This window comes from Chenopodium quinoa, unplaced genomic scaffold (genome assembly GCF_001683475.1).
Source record: "Chenopodium quinoa cultivar QQ74 unplaced genomic scaffold, ASM168347v1, whole genome shotgun sequence".
NCBI lineage: Eukaryota > Viridiplantae > Streptophyta > Magnoliopsida > Caryophyllales > Amaranthaceae > Chenopodium > Chenopodium quinoa.
This window is the reverse complement of record NW_018743591.1, coordinates 236,397-258,966: the sequence shown is the minus strand read 5'-3', so window position 1 is coordinate 258,966 and position 22,570 is coordinate 236,397.

Sequence of the window (22,570 nt, the reverse complement as noted above, 5' to 3'; positions counted from 1 at the left end):
CGATCCATCGGAGATCTCGTAGTTTCAGGATTTTGAAGTAAGAGCTCTTCGGGAGCGAAGCACGCAACAAAGGTATAATTCTTGTTCTTAATATTGTTTGATTAAGTTTATTATACTTGTTAATTGCTTTAATTAAGGGGCTGGTCTTGGGGGGTTTCCTTCCACGTAGTGTCGGGTCACTACGAAACCCTACATTCTGGCTGCGCATGTGCTGCGTGCTGGCTGGCTAGGCTGCCTAGCCTTGGTGCTAGGCGCCAGATGGCAGCCTCGGCAGCCAAGGCAGGCTGCCAGTAATCCAAGTGGCGAAGTGTTGTGTCGGTTTTTTGAGGGGGACCGAAATTGAGAGGTTGCTTGGTGAGCAAGGGGATTTGGTCCCCCCTTTGAATGGTCCTTACCTACTCTTGCCCTCCATGTGACACTAGGAGCTTGTTAATTGCCTTTCATTTTAATTTGTTTTTAATAAAAATAAATTAGTGGAAAAATGCAATTCTCCCACATTAATGGGAGAAGGGAGATCAAATCTCCTTTCCCTATAAATACCCAAGTTTTGGGTTTAGGAAAAATCACTTAAGTTGAACTCAATAAGACATCTCCCTATAGGTGAGGAAACCTTTAAGTTCGTAATACTCTAGTCTTTTCTTGGTCTAGCCCCAACTAACCTTCGGGGTAGAGGCCGTTCGGGTCAGGTCTCGAGGGTGGACTCCGTCGGAGGCTCTCGCGCTTGCGGAGCTAAGGCTTTAAAGTCTGAGCTCTATAGGAGCGAAGCACGCGTCGAGGTTAAGAATGTCATTTCCCTTTCTCTTTCTTTTGCTGTTTAATTATGTGATTGCATGCTTAGTTGCTTGAATTAGTGGGCGGATCTTGGGTGGGTTTTTCTTCCACGTAGTGTTGGACGCTACGAAACACAAGAAATGATACACTTGTTGGAAGGACACCATTCCTTTCATGTTAGGCTTGTGGACAAGCGCCACGTATGCTAGCATGCTTGCTACCCATACTAGCCTAGCCCTTGCATGGCTAGGCCGATGCGGGGCTAGGGCTTTGTATGTTTTCTTGATATTTTTTGTTTGACTTATTTGCACGTCTCGTAAACTCCTAGAATTTAACTCGACGTTCGACGTTCAGTTTCGACGCTCTATGCTCGGAATCCGATGTCGGAGTACGAATCCTCTTGTTTGACGTATTAAGGCCTTCAGCTTAATTCATCACCTTAGTTTGGTTGCACGCTTGGGTGTGACCATTAGGTTCAGTAGAAGGAAAGCTGTGAGATTAATATAATTAATCTCACTGATCAAAGATGGCCTCTAGCCCAACTTTCCGATCACTCGACTTCACAAAATGATTAACTCCGTAATTAATTCTGAACCCTCTATCGGAATGATACACTTGTTCGAAGGACACTAATCCTTTCATCCTCTGATATGTACAAGCCAGGACATAAATGTCCCAAAAGCCCCAATCACACTTCAGATTGATCAAAGGCTAGGGTTTGCTCGGTTCGATTTCTTTTGTCCAATTGAACTAACTTTTGGTTAAGGAGTTAAGTACTCAAATATGATGTGTTACATGTTCTTAGTTCTTCTAAAACAAAGTACTTAAACATGTTTTCGATCATGTCTTAACTATTTAAAAATTTTAATTTTTAGTTATGTTTGTTCATTGGTATGTTTAAATTATATGATCAATACATATTATAAATATTTTTTTCTATTGATCAAGCGATGCAATTGATTTGTTATAATTATACCCGCACAAATATATTTCTAATTTCCAAGAAATTAAAATATATGGGTTGCAATTATAATTAATTTCACGATTTACCAAGTGACAAACAACTGTATTTATTGATATTTAAGTGAAAAGACACTTCTAAATTCCCAATAAAAATTAAATGTTTAGTAAAATTATTAACTTGAAAATGGAAGTTACTATGTAATTTTCGTGACGATTTAGTTCCAAATTCATTCCTCTTAATATGATTTTTAGATAAAAAACTTTCAAGAAGTTGGAGAGTTACGTGGTTTTACCATGATATATTGAAGTAACGGAAAATTCTAACCGTCAAGGGAGTATAGCAAAAGTGATTATAAATACGAGTAGTCACTTCACTCAAAATTTTCCTTCTTCATTAAGCCAATTTACTTTCTTTCAAAATAAAAAGTTGGAGACTTACGGAAGCAACGTGGTTAAGCAAATCCTTTAACAATCACAAACCCCATAACAGAATTTCAAGAACACATGTAAACCATTCATGGCTCTATCAGACCATATATATACACACGCGCAACAACACATCAAATTCCTAACCCAAAGAACACCGACTCCACCATCCATAATCAACAACACAACAAATTATAATGAACAAAAATTACAACAAACTAACCTGAGGTGGTGAGAAGATTGAGTGAACTGATAAAAATGAGTAGGAACACGAAATGATTTAGATCTAGCAATTGATGTTAAAGAAAATAATTAGATTAATATTAACTAAACTAAATACCATAAAAAAACTTCAAAAATACCACAGAAATAGAACAAATTACACTAACCTGAGTCTTCATATCGACTGAAGTTTGAGGACGAATCGAGTCGAATTTGATTCATTTTTTTGACGGAATTGATTGATTTTTTGAGGGAGGAGATGTAGAGATGAGGCGCAAGAGAGAGAAGAAGAAGAAGAAGAAGAAGTATGAGGTCTGACTGCGTTTTTTTTTTTGGGAGTTATTGGAAGTTGGAACCCTAGGTCTAACTTTCTAAGTGAGTTGGGCTGGGATGGTTAACTTCTTTAATTTTTTTTTTTAACGGGTAACAGGGTACCCGAAATTAGCAAAGTCTGTCCCGAATCCCGGCCCATGGTACTGGACCCGAAAAAATAGTTAAATTTGTCAATTTCCCATTAGATTTTTTGCAGGTCATCGGGTAATCGGGACGGGACAACCGGGTCGGGTTTATTTTAACACACCTAGGTGCAACAGGAGGACTTCTTAGGAGGTCACCCATCTTAGTAATACTCTCGCTCAAGCAAGCTTAACTGCGGAGTTCTGATGGGATCCGGTCCATCATAGCTGGTATGATCGCACCCATTTACTTACCGCTCTCATTTGAATATAAACCCTTCATAGCCCCCATTTCCTTCGAAACTTCGTAACTTTGCGCCCGATGGTCGTATTTGATCAACTGCTTTTTCCAAACTGGATATTTTTTCGAGATGTACGCTTTGCACACCATAACCCACCTCAAAATAAGAAAAAACGAAAAAAATTTCAAAATTTGGCAAAAAAAGGGGTGTAACACGAAAACTTCCCAAGAGGTCACCCATCCTAGTACTACTCTCGCCAAAGCACGGTTAACTGCGGAGTTTGATGGGATCCGGCGCATTAGTGCTGGTATGATCGCACCCATTTACTTACCGCTCTCATTTGTATATAACCCCTTCTCAGCCCCCATTTCCTTCGAAACTTCGTAACTTTGCGCCCGGTGGTCCTAATTGAGCAATTGTTTTTTCCAAACTGGATATTTTTTTCGAGATCTACGCTTTGCACTCCATATCCCACCTAAAAATAATAAAAAACGAAAAATAAATTCAAAATTTAATTAAAAAAAGGGTGCAACATGAGGACTTCCCAGGAGGTCACCCATCCTAGTACTACACTCGCCCAAGCATGATGAACTGCGGAGTTCTGATGGGATCCGGTGCATTAGTGCTAGTATGATCGCACCCATTTACTTTCAGTCTCATTTGTATATAACCCCTTCCTAGTCCCCATTTTATTCGAAACTTCGTAACTTTGCGCCCGGTGGTCTTAATTAAGCAATTGTTTTTTCCTTATTGAATATTTTTTCGAGATCTATGTTTTGCACTCCATATCCCATTTAAAAATAACAAAAAACAAAAAAAAATTTCAAAATTTTTCGAAAGAAGGGGTGCAACACGAGGACTTCCCAGGTTGTTCCTCACTCATCCTAGTACTACTCTTGCCCAAGCACGCCTAACTGCGGAGTTCTGATGGGATCCGGAGCGTTGGTGCTGGTATGATCGTATCCATTTAATTTTCGCTCTCATTTGTGTATAACCCCTTCCCAGCCTCAATTTCCTTCAAAACTTCGTAACTTTGCGCCGTGTCGTCCTAATTGAGCAATTATTTTTTCTAAACTAGAAATTTTTTCGAGATCTACGCTTAGCACATCATATCCCACCTTAAAATAAAAACAAACTAAAAAAAATTAAAAATTTGACAAAATAAAGGGTGCAAAACGAGAACATCCCAGGATGTCACCCATCCTAGTACTACTTTCGCCCAAGCGCGCTTAGCTGCGGAGTTCTGATGGGATCCGGTGCATTAGTGCTGGTATGATCCAACTGAGTTAATTATCGCTCTCATTTGTATATAACCCCTTCCTAGCCCCCATTTCCTTCGAAACTACGTAACATTGCGCCCGATCGTCCCAATTCAGCAATTGTTTTTTCTAAACTAGATACTTTTCGAGATCTATGCTTTACACACCATATCCCACCTTTAAATGACAAAAAACGAAAAAAAAATTCAAAATTTGGCGAAAAAAAAGAGTGAACACGATGACATCCCAGGAGGTCACCCATCCTAGTACTACTCTCGCCCAAGCACCCTTAACTGCGGAGTTTCGATGGGATCCTAGGCATTAGTGTTGGTATGCTCGCACCCTTTTACTTGCCGCTCTCATTTGTATATAACCTCTTCCTAGCCCCCATTTCCTTAAAAACATTGTAACTTTGCGCCCGGTCATCCTAATTGAGAAATTTCGAAATCTACGCTTTGCACACCATATCCCACCTCAAAATAACTAATTACGAAAAAAAGTCAAAATTTGGTGAAAATAGGGGTGCAACACGAGTACTTCCCAAGAGGTCACCCATACTAGTACTACACTCGCCCAAGCACCCTTAACTACTGAATTTTGATGGGATCCGGTGGATTTTTGCTGGTATGGTCGCACCCATTTATTTTCCGCTTTCATTTGTATATAACCCCTTCCCTGGCCAAATTTCTTTCGAAACTATGTAACTTTGCCCCCGGTCATCCTAACTGAGCAATTGTTTTTTCCAAATAGGATATTTTTTTCGAGATCTATGCTTTGCACACCATATCCCACCTCAAAATAACAAAAAACGAAAAAAATTTAAAATTTGACGAAAAAAGGGGTGCAACACGAGGACTTCCCAGGAGGTCAACCGAACTAATACTACTCTCGCCAAGCACGTTTAACTGCAGAGTTCTAATAGGATCCGGAGCGTTAGTGCTGGTATGATCACACCCATTTACTTTCCGCTCTCATTTTTATGTAACTCCTTCCCAGCCCCCTTTTCCTTCGAAACTTCGTAACTTTGCGCTCGGTCGTCGTATTTGAGCAATTGTTTTTTCCAAACAGGATATTTTTTTGAGATCTACGCTTTGCACTCCATATCCTATTTGAAAAGGGGTGCAACACGAGGACTTCCAGGAGGTCACCCATCCTAGTACTATTCTCGCCCAAGCATTCTTAACTGCGGAGTTTTGATGGGATCCGGTGCATTAGTGCTGGTATGATCGCACCCATTTACTTTCCGTTCTCATTTGTATATAATCCCTTCCCAGCCCCCATTTCCTTCGAAACTTCGTAACTTTGCGCCTGGTCGTCCTAATTATGCAGTTGTTTTTTTCCAAACTGGATATTTTTCTAGATCTACGCTTAGCACACCATATCCCACCATAGCCCTTAAAAGGAATGGTGTCCTTCTAACAAGTGTATTTTTCCGAAAGAGGGTTCAGAATTATCGGAAAGCTAATTCTTCAGTAAGGTCAAGTGATCGGAATGTCTAGGTGGAGGCCGCTTCCGATCAGTAATATTAATGTACAATTAATATTACAGCTTACTCTTGACTAAACCTTTGGGTTGAACCCAATCGAACAACCGATCCAAGATGACGAATCAATCCAAAGGATTTTGATGAGTCGTCGGAGTTTTACGAACAAAGACGTCGGATATCGAGCTTAGAGCATCGAGATCGAGCGTCGCAAGTCGAGTCGAATTTAGAATTCGACAAGACGTGAAATCAAGCAAATGACAAGTACAAGCCAAGCCGTAGCATCGCATTGGTCAAACCATTCGAGTGCTAGGCTAGGCAAGCACCCATCGCAAGCCTAGTATGCTAGGCATGCTAGGCTCATGATGCTCGCTAGCCATGGCAGCCCCTCACCATCGCATAGCAGCATGCTATGTTGTGCATGGTGCTGGGCGCTAGCAGCCTTGCTAGCATGCTAGACGCTGCAGCAGCAGCATGACCATGGCATCCTAATGCTTCGCAGCATCGCAGGCAACACACGCACCAGCCAGCAGCGTGCTAGGCATGCTTGGCTGTGCGTGTGTGTGCGTGTGCCTCGCATAGCAGCGCCCAGCGCCTAGCGCCACGCACCAAGCAGCAGCACCATGCCAGGCATCGCCCTGTGCATGTGCTTGTGCAAGTGCTAGTGCATGCTAACTATGCGAGAGGGCAGTGCATGCTGGCCAGCAAGCAGCAGCAGCGTAGGGAGCCTTGCCCAGCAGCCCAGCAGCATGCGTGGCTTGCTAGCAGCACGCATGTGCTAGCCTATGCGCATTGCGTGTTTTGCTGTGAAGCTGTGCGTGGTAGTCATGGCAGCTGGTTCATGCTAGCGTGATAGTTGGCTGCCAGCTGTGCGTGGGTGGCCTTGAGGATTCATGCTTGGTCAAGGAGTGGACCAAAGGTGGTTGGGCTTGCTTGGGGAGCAAGGGGAGTTTTGGTCCCCCCTTTAGTGGTCCTTACCTACCTTTGCTCACATATTGACAATTGTCATTTGTTGATTCAATTGCATTTTAATTTATTTTTGGTTTAAAGATAAATAGGATAAAATGCATTCTCCCACATGGATGGGAGATTGAAGTTCAAGGGTTAAATTCCCTATAAATACCCATGTTTGGGGTTTGGGAAAAACCACTTGAGTAGAACTCAATGAGGCATCTCCCTTAAGGTGAGAAAACCTCTAAGTTTGTAAAACTCCAGTTTTTATTGGTCGGGTCCTGACTAAACTTCGGGACTTGGACCGTTCGGGTCGGGTTCGTGGGTACGAGCCATTGGAGGCGTTCACACTTGTGACGCTCGAGCTTTTGAAGTAAGAGCTCGATTTGCGAGCGAAGAACGCGTCAAAGGTATAATCTTTTATCCTTTTATTATGATTTTAATTATGTTTTGCTTGTTAATTGCATTTATTATGGGGACGGGTCTTGGCGGGTTTCATTCCGCGTAGTGTGGGTCACTACGAAATCCCACAGTGGTATCAGAGCCACGCTCCTTTTAATTTTTGCAATTATTGATTAATTAAGGTGTTTTAAAATAATATTTAATTTCTGGTTTTGCTTTTCTAATTAGATTAGAAGCTCGTTTTAATTAATTTAAAAACTCGTATTTTTCTCGATTTGGCTGTCGAACCCAGATTTTGGCTCAAAAATAGTGATTTTTGGGTGGAATCGACATTCTGGAACAGATTCAAACCTTTAGGGGCTGTCCAGAAGCCAAATTCGTACCGGAAACCCAAGTTTTTGGGGTTTTTGGGGTTTTTTCGTTTTCAACGAAAGTTTTTAAATCTTTTAAGCCTTGATTAATGCAAGCATTTCAAGGGTAGATTAAATGCATTATTGCATCCCTAATCTACTGCTTTTTTAAAAAAAATTATCCTTAAGCATAATTATGGAGTTTTAATTAGTGTTTAAGTAGATATGCTCTTTTTCACACAAACTTGTTTTTCACAAATTTTGCAAATTAATTGCAACAATGTGTGAATGTTTGATGTGAATGTGTAATTTTAAGTTCCCATGTATGTTAAAGATCTAATCTTTAAATGTTTAATTGATTAGAACTTTAACCCTAAATTCCATATTGAACAAAGTTTGGATTTTTCATGTTTGGTTGATTAAAATCCATGAAGTTCAAATGCTTGTGAGTAAAATTTGATTAATCTTCATATTGGAAGATGTAATCTTGATATTTTACACAAGTATGAAAGTTAGATAATTTTTATCATTAGATGGTTAATTTATTTTTCCAACTCCCATTTGTCAAATCCATTATTAATTTGCATTTTGGTTAAATTAATTATGGATGTAGCCCTTCAATGTTGTTGCATTAAGTTAGACCTAAAATTGATTCAAAGAATGGTTCTTGAATAATTTAGGCTTGTGCACTGTTAAAATTGAATTTATTTAAGTTAGACTTGTTATATTTTCTCTATGCTCTAAATTGATTCTAAAATAAATTTAGAATTAATTTTTGTCACACGAATATTGGGATTAAAATCCCGAGTCAAAAGCACACAAATCGAGGCAAAAGACACCCAAGCACCACTAAGGCTAGCCGGGCTGCTCTCGCAGCCTACATGTGGTTGCCTTGGTGCGCATGGTGGTGCTCCCACCTCGCTGTGTTGCTGCTGTGTGGGGAGCAAATAGTGCGCTATAGTGTGCTGCTGCGTGTGATGTGTGGCTGCTGGGCACTGCTCGCAAGTGCTGCTAGGCAGCGAGGCAGCAAGCCAGCCACACCTGCCAGCGCACATACACGTATGCTAGCATGCGAGCATGATGCGTGCTGGTGCTAGCAGGCGCAGCAAGGACTTGCTAGGCAGGCTGCCTGCGCCTAAGCATAGCACAGTCGCAGCCTTAGTGCTAGGCAATCGTTGTGAATGGGCTGTTTTTTCCGATGCATGGGCTATGAATTTTGCAATTTTTTTTCGGCTTTAATAATTTTATGTAATTATTTTAACGAGGTCAAAACCTCGATTTTTCGGTTTTGCAAAATTTTGATTTTGACAAATTATGGGTTATGCCGACTTAATTAATCGGATTAATTAAGTATGGATGCGGAATTTAGTGGGAGCTTATATGTTTGCCTGAGTAATTTGTTTTAGAAATAATGGATTAAACAACTTTGACTAGTTTTAATTAGGCGCGTTAATCGGATTAACCACCTAAGTTAGTTACTAGTTTTGCGTGTTTGATTATGTATTTCGTAAAATGCATGGGCCATTCACAAATAGTGAATGGGTGAATGGAAGATTGTTTTCAAAACAAGTTTTTGAAATGGCAACTAGTGAGGCCCGACTAGGATAGAAAATACGGACTGCGTTTCGTTATGTATTTTTGTACACCTAAATACGGTCTGCGAACCGTTAAGTATTTTGGTACTATTATATTAATCTTAGTCGTACTAGCTAGTTATTTTGTTTTGGCCAAGATGTCTCAAGACGGCGTTTCGATGAAGACGAGCCAAGATGAAGACCCATGGAAATTGAAGATTTCAAGGGGTCATGCTAGTTGCCAAATGCATCTATTTTATGCTTTATATGTATATTGTTGTTATATATGATTTCTAGATGCATGTCTAGGATTTCTATATGTTGCGACGATTATTTAAGTTCACTTAAATCAACCGACATAGAAACCCTAGGTCCCTTAATAATATTAAGCTAAAATTTTCCGTTCCAAGAACAACACTTACCGAACTAATGTGCGTACGTGATGGACTACTCCAAAGAGAGACATCACTACTTCCCTAGGAACGTAAGGTATACTAGGTATACAAGTTGTCTTGGTTAAGCTCAACGATATCAGTAAGGAGTCCTTAGATGTCGTGGAAATGGAGATAAAATGTCACGGAAGCATTAGATGCGACGTTTTATCGAACCAAGAGTAGCTTGGAGCTATTAGAAATTGGATTGCTTACCTTAAGATATTAAGTGTTAAGACAAGCCAAAGCATGCTTAATCACTTTCTGATTTTTGGGATCTTGGAATCGTTTTATTCTCGCCTAAAAGGGACATTTTTTAATGCGTGGATAAAACGCATAATAAGATTGAAAGTTTACATATATGCTTTGAATTTCAAAATACTAGGTAGTTTTGATAAACATGAAATATTGAGTTGAAAAACTCAAAATTTTCAATAGTTGACAACCAACATATCTTTTCGCTTCATACACAAATGAGTGGGACTCATTGATGTAGCAATTCAAGTACGCATGCACATGCTAGCTGCGGCTGGCTGGCTGGCCAGGCTGCCCAGCCTTGGTGCTAGGCGCCAGCTGGCAGCCTTGGCAGCCAAGGCAGGCTGCCAGCCAGCCACTTGGCAAGGTGGACTAGTTTTGCTAGTGGGGACTAAAGGTTGGTTTATGCCTTAGCGAGCAAGGTGGGTTGGTCCCTTCCCTTGGTGGTCCTCACCTTCTCCCTCTCTTCCTCTTGCCACTTGTAACTTGGTGATTGAATTGCAATTTTATTTTTGTTTTAATTCAAATAAAATGGGAAAATTGTAAATCTCCCACATTGATTGAGAGTGGGAATTCAAGGTTCATTTCCCTATAAATACCAGGGTTTTGGGATTTGGGAAGAACACTTTAGTGGAACTAAAAAGGCATCTTCTTAGAAAAGTGAGAAAACCTTAAGTTCGTAAAACTCTAGTTTTTATTGGTCGGGTCCCAACTAACCTTAGGGACTTGGATCGTTCGGGTCGGGTTCGTGGGTACGAGCCGTCGGAGACCTTCGCATTTGCGGGGTTCGAGTTTTGAAGAAAGAGCTTGGGATTTGAGCGAAGCACGCGCCAAGGGTAAGATTGTCTTTTCCTTCTCTCTTAATTGTTGTTTAATTAGTGATTGCATGCTTAGTCTCTTTAATTAGTGTGCGGGTCTTGGGCAAGTTTCTCTTCCGCGTATAGTCGGACTCTACGAAACCTAATAGCGGTATCGGAGTCGCGCTCACTTTAATAATTGTGACTAATAATTAATTAAGGTGATTTAAAATGGATTTAAATTTTTGGTTGTGCTTTCTAATTAGATTAGAAGCTCGTTTTAATTAGTTTTATTCTCGTATTTTTTTTTCTAATTTTGGTTGACGAACCCAGATTTCGACTCAAAAATAGTGATTTTTGGGTAGAATCGATGTTCTAAATCGTTTCTGACCCTTTTAGGATTGTCCAGAAGCCAAAATCCACCCAGAAATATGATTTTCAAGGGTTTTTTTCGTTTCTGACGAAATTTTTTAAATCTTTTAACCTTAATTAATTATTGCATGTTGAAGATAGATTAAATGTATGGTTGCATCCCTAATCTACAGCAATTATAAACCTCATTAAGCATGTTTATAAAGTCATAATTGGTGCTTAACTTGGTGTGTTCATTTTTCACATAAACTTGAATTTTTCACATTGTTGCAAATAAATTGCTTCAAGTGTGAATGTTTATGGTGAACTTGCAATTTTGAAGCCCCTAAAATTTCAAAGATCCAATGTTTAATTGTTTATTTGGTTGGAACTTTGATTGCTAAATTCCATGTTGAACTAATTTTTGGATTTAATCATTTTATGATTGATTAAAGTCCTTAAAGTTCAAAACTTGTGATTGAATTTTGATTAATCTTCATATTGGAAGATGTAATTTTTCAATTTTACACAAGTTATTGTTGGAAAATTTTTCATTGGATGAAAGGGTTTAATTTTCTAACCTCTTTAATTTTGTCAAATTTCATTATTATTTACATTTGATTGAATTAATTATGAGTGTAGCCCTTCAATTTTTGTAGCATAAAGAAAGACCTAAATTGTTTTAAGAATGGTTCTTGAATAATTTAGGCTTCTGCACCATTAAAAATTGAATTTAATTAAGTTGGACTTGTTTTAATTTCATTTTTGGCCTAAATTAATTCTAAAATAAATTTAGAATTAATTTTATGTCACACGTATAACGGGATTAAAATCCCGAGAAAAAGCACGCAAATCGAGGAAAAACACCCAAGCGCCACCAAGGCTAGCCGAGCTGCTCACGCAGCCCACATGTGGCTGCCTTAGGTGCGCACAAGGGTGCTCCACCTCAAAATGCTATTGCTACTATGTGGCTGGGCTCGTGTGTGTGCTGCTGTGTGCGTGGTGCATGGCGGATGGATGCTGGCCATGCTTGTGCGTACTATTGGGCAGCGAGGCACCAAGCCCCAGCATGCCAGCCAGTCGCTTGCCAGCGCCAGCAAGCAGCCAGCATGCGCAACAAGTTGCTGGTGCCAGCAAGCATGGCATGCGTTGCTGGGCATGCATGCCAGCACCTAGTACAGGCAGCCACATCTCCCAAATGCTGCTAGGCAGCCATGGTGCGTATCCCACGATTTTTGGGTGGGTCGATTTCTTGCTTGAAATGGGCTATCGGTTTTTGCAAAATTTTGCCGTTTTAATTTAATTTAATTATTTTATCGAGGCTAGGCCTCGGTTTTTCAGGCCTTTGCAAAATTTTGATCTTGACAAAATTTGGGTTAATCAGCTTAATTAATTGGATTAATTAAGTTGGATGCGGAATTTAGTGGGAGCTTCGTTAATTGCATGAATCAATTGCGTTTTAATCACATAAAATGTTAAACAACTTTGACTAGTTTTAATTAGGTGCGTTAATTGGATTAACCACCTAAGTTAGTTACTACCTCGCGCGCGTTATGCATTGTTACTTGTTTTTCGTTGTAAAATGCATGGGCCATTCACATGTAGTGAATGGATGAATGGAAGTTATATTGTTTCACAGGTATCGTGAAAATGGCAACTAGTGGGGCCCGATTAGGATAGTAAATACGGACTGCGATCCGTTATGTGTTTTTGTAAATCTAAATACGGTCTGCGTATCGTTGCGTATTTTTGTACCTTAATATTTAGATTAATCCTAGTCGTAGTAGCTAGTAATTTTATTTTGGCGAAGATGTCTCAAGACGACGTTTCTGTGAAGGCGAGCCAAGATGAAGACTCTTGAAGATTTGAAGATTTCAAGGGGTCATGCTAGTTGCCAAATGCATCTTATTTCATGTTTTCTATATATAATTGTTCTTATATATGTGAATGATATGTTAGGTGCATGTTAAGGATTTCAAATATTGCGATGATTAATTGAGTTTACTTAAATCATCCAACATAGAAACCCTAGGTCCCTAAAATATTGAGCTAAAATATGCCATTCCAAGAACAACACTTACCAAACTAATGCGCGTATGTGATGGGCTACGCCAAAGCGAGGCATCACTACTTCCCTAGGAACGTAAGGTATACTAGGTATACAAGTGGTCTTGGTTAAGCTCAACGATATCGGTAAGGAGTCCTTAGATGTCGTGGAAATGGAGATAAAATGTTAAGGAAGCATTAGATGCGACGTTTTATCGAACCAAGAGTAGCTTGGAGCTATTAGCAATTGGATTACTTACCCTAAAATATTAAGTGTTAAGACAAGCCAAAGCATGCTTAATCACTTTTTGTTTTTTGGGATCTTGGAATCATTTTATTCTCGCCTAAAATGGACTAATGTTAATGCGTGGATAAAATGCTCAATAAGATTGAAAATTTGCATGAACGCTTTAAATTTCAAACTTATTGGTTTATGAATGGTTTTTCATTTCAAATTCTTTCAATTGTAGAAACTTGTATGCAAGTAACTCAAACAACAACTCTATGTGCCCGGAACTCCCCGACAAGTTGGCTTTTAGCCTTAACTTGGTCTACTTCAAGGAATGGGAGGAAGAACTCAGGAAAACTCTTCGGAATTGTTCCTTGGAATACACTCTTGATACTCCCATTCAAAGCTTCTTCTCTAAGGGAATCATGAGTGATAAGGCTCATGATAAATGGTCTTCCGATTGCAAGAAAGTCACACATCTAATGGCTAATTCCATCCCGAAAGATTGGAAGGAAAAGCTCTCCTTTTATTTTCCGGACATTTTCCTCAAATCATTAGAGGATGTTGTCAATATAAGAGTCACCAAGAGTGACGATGGCAATTATGATGGACTCGTGTTTGATTTGACTAGGTCACTCTCAAACATGAAGATAAAGCCACCGGATGTGGGTTGTCTTGCTAAGGAAAGGCGCCTGCTTTGGTCAAGGGTCTACAATACCAAATTGAGACCCGGCATGCCCCTCCGACCTCATGTGCTTGGAATGACTAGGCTCTTCAAACACATGCAGCATCTCGGAATCTCATTGGAGGATGAGATGGCGGTGCATATCTTGCTTGCTTCACTCCACTCAGGCTATGATGCACTTAGAGTGCATATAGCTGTGGGAAAGGAGACACGCTCTTTAAAAGAGGTGGTGCAACTACTCAGTCGAGCCAGCACTTATGGAGTGACCGAGAGGCCCTTGAGAGCAAGGAAGAGGGAGTTCAAGAACAAGGCAAGGATGCGGTGCTTCTATTGTGGTGGGCAAGGCCACTACAAGAGGGAATGCAAGCTCTTCCGAAAGGAGGAGGTGGAGAGGAATGTGGCATCTGCCTCAGATATCTTCATAAACACTTGTGTTTAAAGATATTCATAGGTATTGGATACCATGTATAACTGACTTCATGTTTCCTTTTCAAGAACCAAGTGAGAGGGAATCACAAGTGAGAGGGTATTGGATACCATGTGCATTAACAAGCGGACGACAAAGATGGTCTTTTGATCGTGCTTGTAGGCACATTTATTTTGTCTATGACTTGTAATTAAACAATGGTTGTTTCTTATGCTTTTGAACATACTTTTGATCACAAGACTTAATCAATGGTTGGTTTATTAAAATGTCTTGTTTATATGCTCTATAAAATTGCATATGTTTAGACAAATTTATGATACCGCCAAAAGGGCTAAGACCATCGAGTCGAATCAAACCTACTTGTGGCATTGTCGTCTTGGCCACATTAACGTCAAACGCATAAAGAAACTTCTTCAAGAAGGTGTTCTTGACTCATTCGACTTGGAGTCGTTTGAAAATTACGAAGGATTTCTATTAGGCAAGATGATAAAACAACAATTCTCCAAGTTGCGAGAAAGGGCAAGTGACTTATTGCGACTAATACATAGAGATGTATGTGGACCAATGAGTACACCCGCATGGCAAGGTTACCGATATTTCATTACCTTCACCGACGACTATAGTAGACATGGTTATGTCTACCTTATGTCGAACAAATCTGAATCTTTTGAGAAATTCAAAGAATTTCAGAGTGATGTTGAAAATCAACTTGGCAAGAAAATAAAAAGCACTTCGATCGGATCGAGGTGGCGAGTATTTGAACCATGAATTGGACGATCACTTGAAAGAAAATGGTATTCTTTTAGAGTTAACACCTCCCGAAACTCCATAATAGAACGGAGTATCCGAACGGAGGAATCGAACCTTGTTAGACATGGTTCGATCAATTATGGGTCTTAGTGAACTTCCTATCTCTATATCGGGACACACACTTCTAACTACGGCACTAACACTGAACCATGCTCCGTCAAAAGCTGTCGAAAAGACTCCATATGAATTATGGACAAAGAAACCTCTGAGGTTCTCTTTTCTTAAGATTTGGGGTTGCGATGCATATGTCAAGAGATTAATTTCTGACAAACTTCACCTAAAATCAGACAAGTGTTTCTTTGTGGGCTACCCAAAAGAAACCAAGGGGTATTACTTCTACAATAAAACCAAGAACAAAGTGTTTATTGCTTGTGATGGTGTCTTTTTGGAGAAGGAACACCTTTCCAAAATGACTAGTGGGAGGAAAATCGAACTCGACGAAATTCGAGAGGTAGAGCAACAAAGTCAACATGACAAAACTGACAATCAAAGTGCTTTAGAAGCAGTTATTAACATTGATCAGAGTTAAACTGACAATGCAAATGCTCAGCTTGTTACCCTGCGTAGGTCACAACGACCAAGATCTCAACCAGACAGATACCTTGGTATTGTCTTAACCGAAGATCAAGACATCCTAGTTATGGATGGAGATGAGCCAGCGACATACAAAATAGCCATGACGAGCCCCGACTCTGCTAAATGGCAAGAGGCCATGAAATCCGAGATGGACTCCATGTCTGAAAATCAAGTCTGGGACTTGGCTAATTTGCCCGAAGGTTACACACCTATCGGTTGCAAATGGATTTTCAAATTGAAAACAGTCAAAGATGGAAATGTATCTATGTACAAAGCTAGACTTGTGGCAAAAGGTTACAGGTAAATTATGGAGTTGATTATGATGAAACCTTTTCACCAGTTGCAATGCTTAAGTCCGTCTGGATCATCCAAGCGATTGCTGCATATTACAATTACAAAATATGGAAAATGGATGTCAAAACCGCCTTCCTTAATGGGATTTTGGAAGAAACTGTGTATATGACACATCCGGAAAGTTTTGTTGATCCAAGCAATGCCGGGAAGGTATGCAAGCTTAAGAAGTCCATTTATGGACTAAAGCAGGCAAACAGAAGTTGGAATCTGCGATTCGATGAAGCCATTAGTAAGTTTGGTTCTATCAAGAATCTAGATGAGTCTTGTGTCTACAAGAAGGTCAGTGGGAGTGACATCGCATTCCTAGTCTTATATGTCGATGACATATTACTTATTGGAAACAACACTAAACTGTTAGATTCCGTAAAGGGCTGGCTTGGAAAGTGCTTTTCAATGAAGGACTTGGGAGAGACACAGTACATATTAGGCATCAAGATCTATAGGGATAGATCTTAGAGGATGATTGGATTGAGCCAAAGTACGTATATAGATAAGGTACTGGCACGATTCAACATGGAAGGGGCCAAGAGAGGGCACCTACCCATTTCCCATGGCATAACTCTCAGCAAGAAATAGTGTCCACATAAACCTGATGAGTGAGAGAGGATGAGTCAGATTCCATATGCTTCGCTTATTGGTCGATCAAGTATGCCATGATATGTACTAGGCCAAATGTATCGTATGCCTTGAGTGCTATGAGCCGATACCAATCAGACCCAGGAGAGGTGCATAGGACTGCTGGTGTCGGATAATTAGGTCGTTGGACTAACTACCCTCAACCAAACAATATTTATAAACCTACACCTACACTAAGTTAGTGGTAAGTAGAGGGTCAAACCACTAAGATGACATAAACACTATCAACACCACCACCAATTAAGCTAGGTCAAAGAGATAGGATGGATAGAACAATAAACAAAATGAGATTAATATTAAGTTAAACTAACACCAAGGGAGAGGGTCAAACATGACAATGATCTTCAATAAAGTTAGGCAATGGAAATGAGTTTACATGCAAACCAAATATCTCATATAAGGCAATACCAACAATACCATTTAACCACCTATCGGGGTCAAAGGCTTTCCCTACTTAACACATGCTCATACTATCGTCATAAGCTGTGAAAGTTAAGGTTTTTGCATAGAATCGATCACCTAATGGATATCCCTAAGTTACACTATCGTCATAACTTAGTTAAATCCACCCAATTACAACACATGATTGGCCATTCACATGGAGTAATTAGTAAAACATGGTTACAAGGTATATTTAATCACATATAACCAACATTTGTCTAGCCTAATACATTCAAGATTCACCAAATGTTATCACCAATCACTTAGTAAAGGGAATTACTCACTAATCATGAACAACTAACACAAAACCTAGCAAGAAGAAAAAAGAGAAGTAATTAAACTAAACAACTACTCTAATCAAGGAAGAAATTAAGAAAGAACAATAAATGAGATAGAGTTTAGAATGCTCATTGAAGTATTGAAAAGGAATCCAAAACAATGTCACTTTGCATCTTCATCTTCTTCAATCCATCATTGAAGCTCTTCACTTTCTCTCTCTAAAATACCCTAAATTACTCTTAATCTACATTACAAAGTATAAAAACAAAGATTAAATCTAAATCTAAGCCTAATTTATGTGAAGATTGATGGAGAGATGTTAGGGTTTAACCCCTCAAAGAGGAGAGAGAAAACCCCAAAGAAACCCACCATAAAAACTTGGCCAAAAAGAGGAGAGGAAGAAGCATTTAAAAGACCCGTAAATGCTCGTGCGCGCCCGGAATAGAGTCATGCGCGCCCACGCACTGGGATTGTCCTGACAACGACATTCATTTTCAAATGGCCATAACTTCTGTTCTAGGAGGGTTCTGGGGACGTGCAACATACCGTTGGAAAGCTCTTCAAGTATAGTTTCCAATGCAACTTGAATCACCTCAATCCAATTTGTAGATCAAAAGTTATGGCTAAAAGAGTGAACAAAGGTCAGTTTTGGAGTTCATGCCCTTGAGCGCCCTGCCTATCTTAGGCGCGCCCGCGCCTAAGCCGCGCCCAAATCGCGCCTACATTCTGCCTCCAATATTTTCGACCCCAATGTTAGGCACGCCCGCGCTGGGGTTGGCTTAATGGAAGAGCGTTTAGTTGGAAGAGTGCTAATTAGAGCACCACTGTAGATTCTACAACTTAAGACAAATACTTGGCATCTTCGGAAGCAACTAGGGATGCAGTTTGGATTCGTAAGTTCATTGGTGAACTTGGTGTTGTGCCCTAAATCAAGGGTCCAATAGACCTCTATTGTGATAACAATGGAGCTATTGCTGAGGATAGGGAGCCAAGGGAACACCAGAAGGTCAAACATGTCAAGCAACGATTTGACATGATAAGGGAATGGAAATTCGAGGGTGAAATCAGAATTTGTAAGATTGGAATAAACGATAATGTAGCCGATCCTCTGAATAAACCTTTGCCTCAATTGAAACACAACAAGCACATTGAGGCAATGGGAATCAAGCATATTGGAGATTGGCTTTGATTTCCCTGTATAGATGTTTTAATTAAACTCGATGTCTTAATGTAAAACACTATGTTGAACCATTCAATTTTGGAGCAATTAAATTCCTGCAAATTTATGATAACTCCATATCTATTTAATTGTTGTTTAGAATTAAATAATGAGTCCATTCGATTTTGAGAATATTCAAAACAGGGTATCAAGACCATGTCTTGGATAAAGAAACACCTGTTAAGTGAACAATGAATATTATAATCGAAATTATCCCTCATCAAGGTCGTTTAAACGATGGACGATTAATGACCACTTGAGATTAGTGTGTAGTATGATTTATAACACCGTTTCTTGTGCTACAAGGACTTGATAGTCATAACTCATTTGCACAGGTACTAGTTTGGAACTACACCGGATAGACCTATGAGAATACTTTAAGAGATCAAATCGTCATAAGTATATTTCTCATTATAGCTATCAAAACCTTTTTCCTCGACCATGAGTATTGCAAGTTCTCTTGTTTGAGTACTAGTCATTTTGATGTTATCAAACGTCTACCGTAAAACGGAAACACTCAGGCGACTAGGTCCTCTTAGTAAGGGAAGCTTGCAGTACAGGACTGGGAATGTCCCCCTATTAACAACAGGGAACATGTCTTTGTTGTTTTTAAGGCCTCTCGATGAACGAGACTGTGAAAATGAATGGTCGTGCTCAGATGGATTTTAGAAATCATCTGTTTATTGACAGTCAAACTCGGGAATCGAGAAACACTTCTGGACATAATAAGGATAACAAAGGATCTTACCTTATAGTTCATGAAGAGACATTAAGCGACATTAGAAAAGGGCTATACAGAAATTGCACACTTGTCCGAAAGAACAATTGGGAGATTGAAAGGAATGGTGTCCTTCCAACAAGTGTATTATTCCGATAGAGGGTTTAGAATTATTGGAAAGCTAATTCTTCAGTAAGGTTAAGTGATCGGAATGCCTAGGTGGAGGCCGCTTCCGATTAGTTGTATTAATGTACAATTAATATTACAGAATCTTGTCTGAACCCTTCGGGTCGAACCAAATCGAACAACCGATCTGAGACGACGAATCAATCCAAAGGATTTGATGAGTCGTCTTTACGAACAAAGATGTCGGATATCGAGCTTAGAGCGTCGAGACCGAGCGTCGCAAGTCGAGTCGAATTTAGAATTCGACGACACATGAAATCAATCAAGTTACAAGTTCGAGTTAGGCCGTAGTCTCGTATTGGCCTAGCCATACGAGGGCTAGGCTATCTCGAGCTAGCATTTGCATCGTCATGCTAGTCGCAAGCCTAGCATGTTAGGCATGTTAGGCAAATGCATGCTATCTAGCCACAGCAAGCATCGCAGCCTTGCGTGTGTGTTATCATGCAATGCGCCCAAGCATCGCAAGGCTAGGCCTTGCTAGCATGCTAGGCGCTGGCGCAAGGCATCGCCTAGTACTACTCGCATGCAACGCAGACATTGCGTGCTTGCTAACGTGCTGGCACCTATCCATCGCAGCCACGCACCATGCATGCTAGGCCTCGCCTAGCAGCAGCCTAGTGCTTCGCAACATCGCAAGCAACACGCACCACCCAGCAGCGTGCTAGGCATGCTGGGATGTGCGTGTGTGCTGGCAGGAAGCATCACGCTGTGCCTCGAATGGCAGCAGTGCCCATCATGCGTGGCTCGCTAGCAACACGCATGCACTGGCTGGCTGCGGTTGGCTGTGCGTGTGTGGTGGCTGACTGGCTAGCCAGGCTGCCCAACCTTTATGCTAAGCGCCAGATGGCAGCCTTGGCAGCCAAGGCAGGCTACCAGCCAGCCACTTAGCAAGGTGGACTGGTTTTGCTACTAGGGACTAAAGGTTGGTTTATGCCTTGGGGAGCAAGGTGGATTGGTCCCCTCCCTTGGTGGTCCTCATCTTCTCCCTCCCATCCTCTTGCCACTTATAACTTGGTGATTGAATTGAAATTTTATGTTTTTTAATTAAAATAAAATGGGAAAATTTCAAATCTCCCACATCGATTAAGAGTTGGAATTCAAGGTTCATTTCCCTATAAATACCAAGGTTTTGGGATTTGGGAAGAACATTTGAGTGGAACTAAAAAGGCATCTCCTTAGAAAAGTACGAAAACCTTAAGTTCGTAAAACTCTAGTTTTTATTGGTCTGGTCCTGACTAACCTTCTGGACATGGATCGTTCAGGTCGGGTACGTGGGTACGAGCCGTCGGAGACCTTTGCATTTGCGGGGGTTGAGTTTAATTCGAGCGGAGCACGCGCCAAGGGTAAGAATGTCCTTTCCTTCTCTCTGAATTGTTGTTTAATTAGTGATTGCATGCTTAATCGCTTTAATTAGTGTGCGGGTCTTGGGCGGGTTTCTCTTCCGCGTAGAGTCGGACTCTACAAAACCCAACATCATTTGTATATAACCCTTTCCCAGCCCCCATTTCCTTCGAAACTTCGTAACTTAGCGCCTGGTCGTCGTAATTGAGCAATTGTTTTTTCTAAAACTATATATTATTTCAAGATCTATATGCTTTGCAAACCATATCCCACCTCAACATAATAAAAAACGAAAAAAATTCAAAATTTGTCGAAAAAAGGGGTGTAACACGAGGACTTCCCAAGAGGCTACCCATCCTAGTACTACTCTCGCCCAAGCTTGCTTAATTGCGGAGTTCTGATCGAATCCGGTGCATTAGTGTTGGTATGATCGCACCCATTTACTCTCAGCTCTCATTTTTATAAAACCCCTTCCTAGCCCCCATTCCCGTCGAAACTTCGTAACTTTGCGCCCGGTCGTCCTAATTAAGCAATTGTTTTATCCAAACTAGATATTTTTTCGAGATCTACGCTTTGCACACCACATCCCACCTCAAAATAACAAAAACCAAAAAAAAATTCAATTTTTTTGAAAAACGGGGTGTAACACGAGGACTTCCTAAGAGGTCACCCATCTAAGTACTACTCTCGCCCAAGCACGCTTAACTGCGGAGTTCTGATGAGATCCAGTGCATTTGTGCTGGTATGATTGCACCCATTTACTTATCGCTCCCATTTGTATATAACCCCTTCCCAGCCCCAATTTCCTTCGAAACTTCAAAACATTGCGGCCAGTCGTCGTAATTGAGCAATTGTTTTTTTCTAAACTGGATATTTTTTTGAGATCTTCGCTTTGCACAGCACATCTTACCTGAAAATAACAGAAAATGAAAAAATTCAAAATTTGGCGAAAAACGTTGTGCAGCAGGAGGACTTCCCAAGAGGTCAACCATCCTAGTACTACTGTCGCCCAAGCACGCTTAACTGCGGAGTTGTGATGGGATCCGGTGCATTAGTGCTGGTATGATCGCACCCATTTACTTACCGCTCTTGTTTCGGGGTTTTCGGATTCCCTCAGGAGATTTACAATTTCAAGAATGTGCGTCGATTGTCTGTACATGCAAAGCCACGGAAAACTCTGGTTCGGTGGAGTTTCGCCTCCGACGATCAAGTTAGAACGTATATGAATGTATAAAAGTGAAGAATGTAAAGGTTTTTATCTCGGATTCCAAGAGAATTCCGCAATTAATATTGCTCAGGTTTTTTGTATATTTTTATGAATATGCAATAAATGAGGATTTTCCTCTATTTATAGTGTAAAGGGATCAGTTACTCTTTCATGGGTGGGAGTGCCAAGCTGAAACGTGTCAGCACACGATTGGTCCACGTGGACAGGGTATTTTTACCCTAAAAATTTGGATTTGGAAGGTGACGGTTCGCCTTTTGGGGTTTTCTATAAGTGGAGACCCCCCCCCCTCATTTTCAACACTTTGCCATTTTTAAGAAATTTTTCTAAGAAAGAGAGAGCTCTGATACCGGCTGCTAGTTCTAGCCCAACCTTCTTTCTTTTCTTCACTCAACCGGTTACTGTCTGAGTGTTATTCATTCAAAACATATTAAAACCGCCAGAGGGTCTTTTGACATCCTCCTAG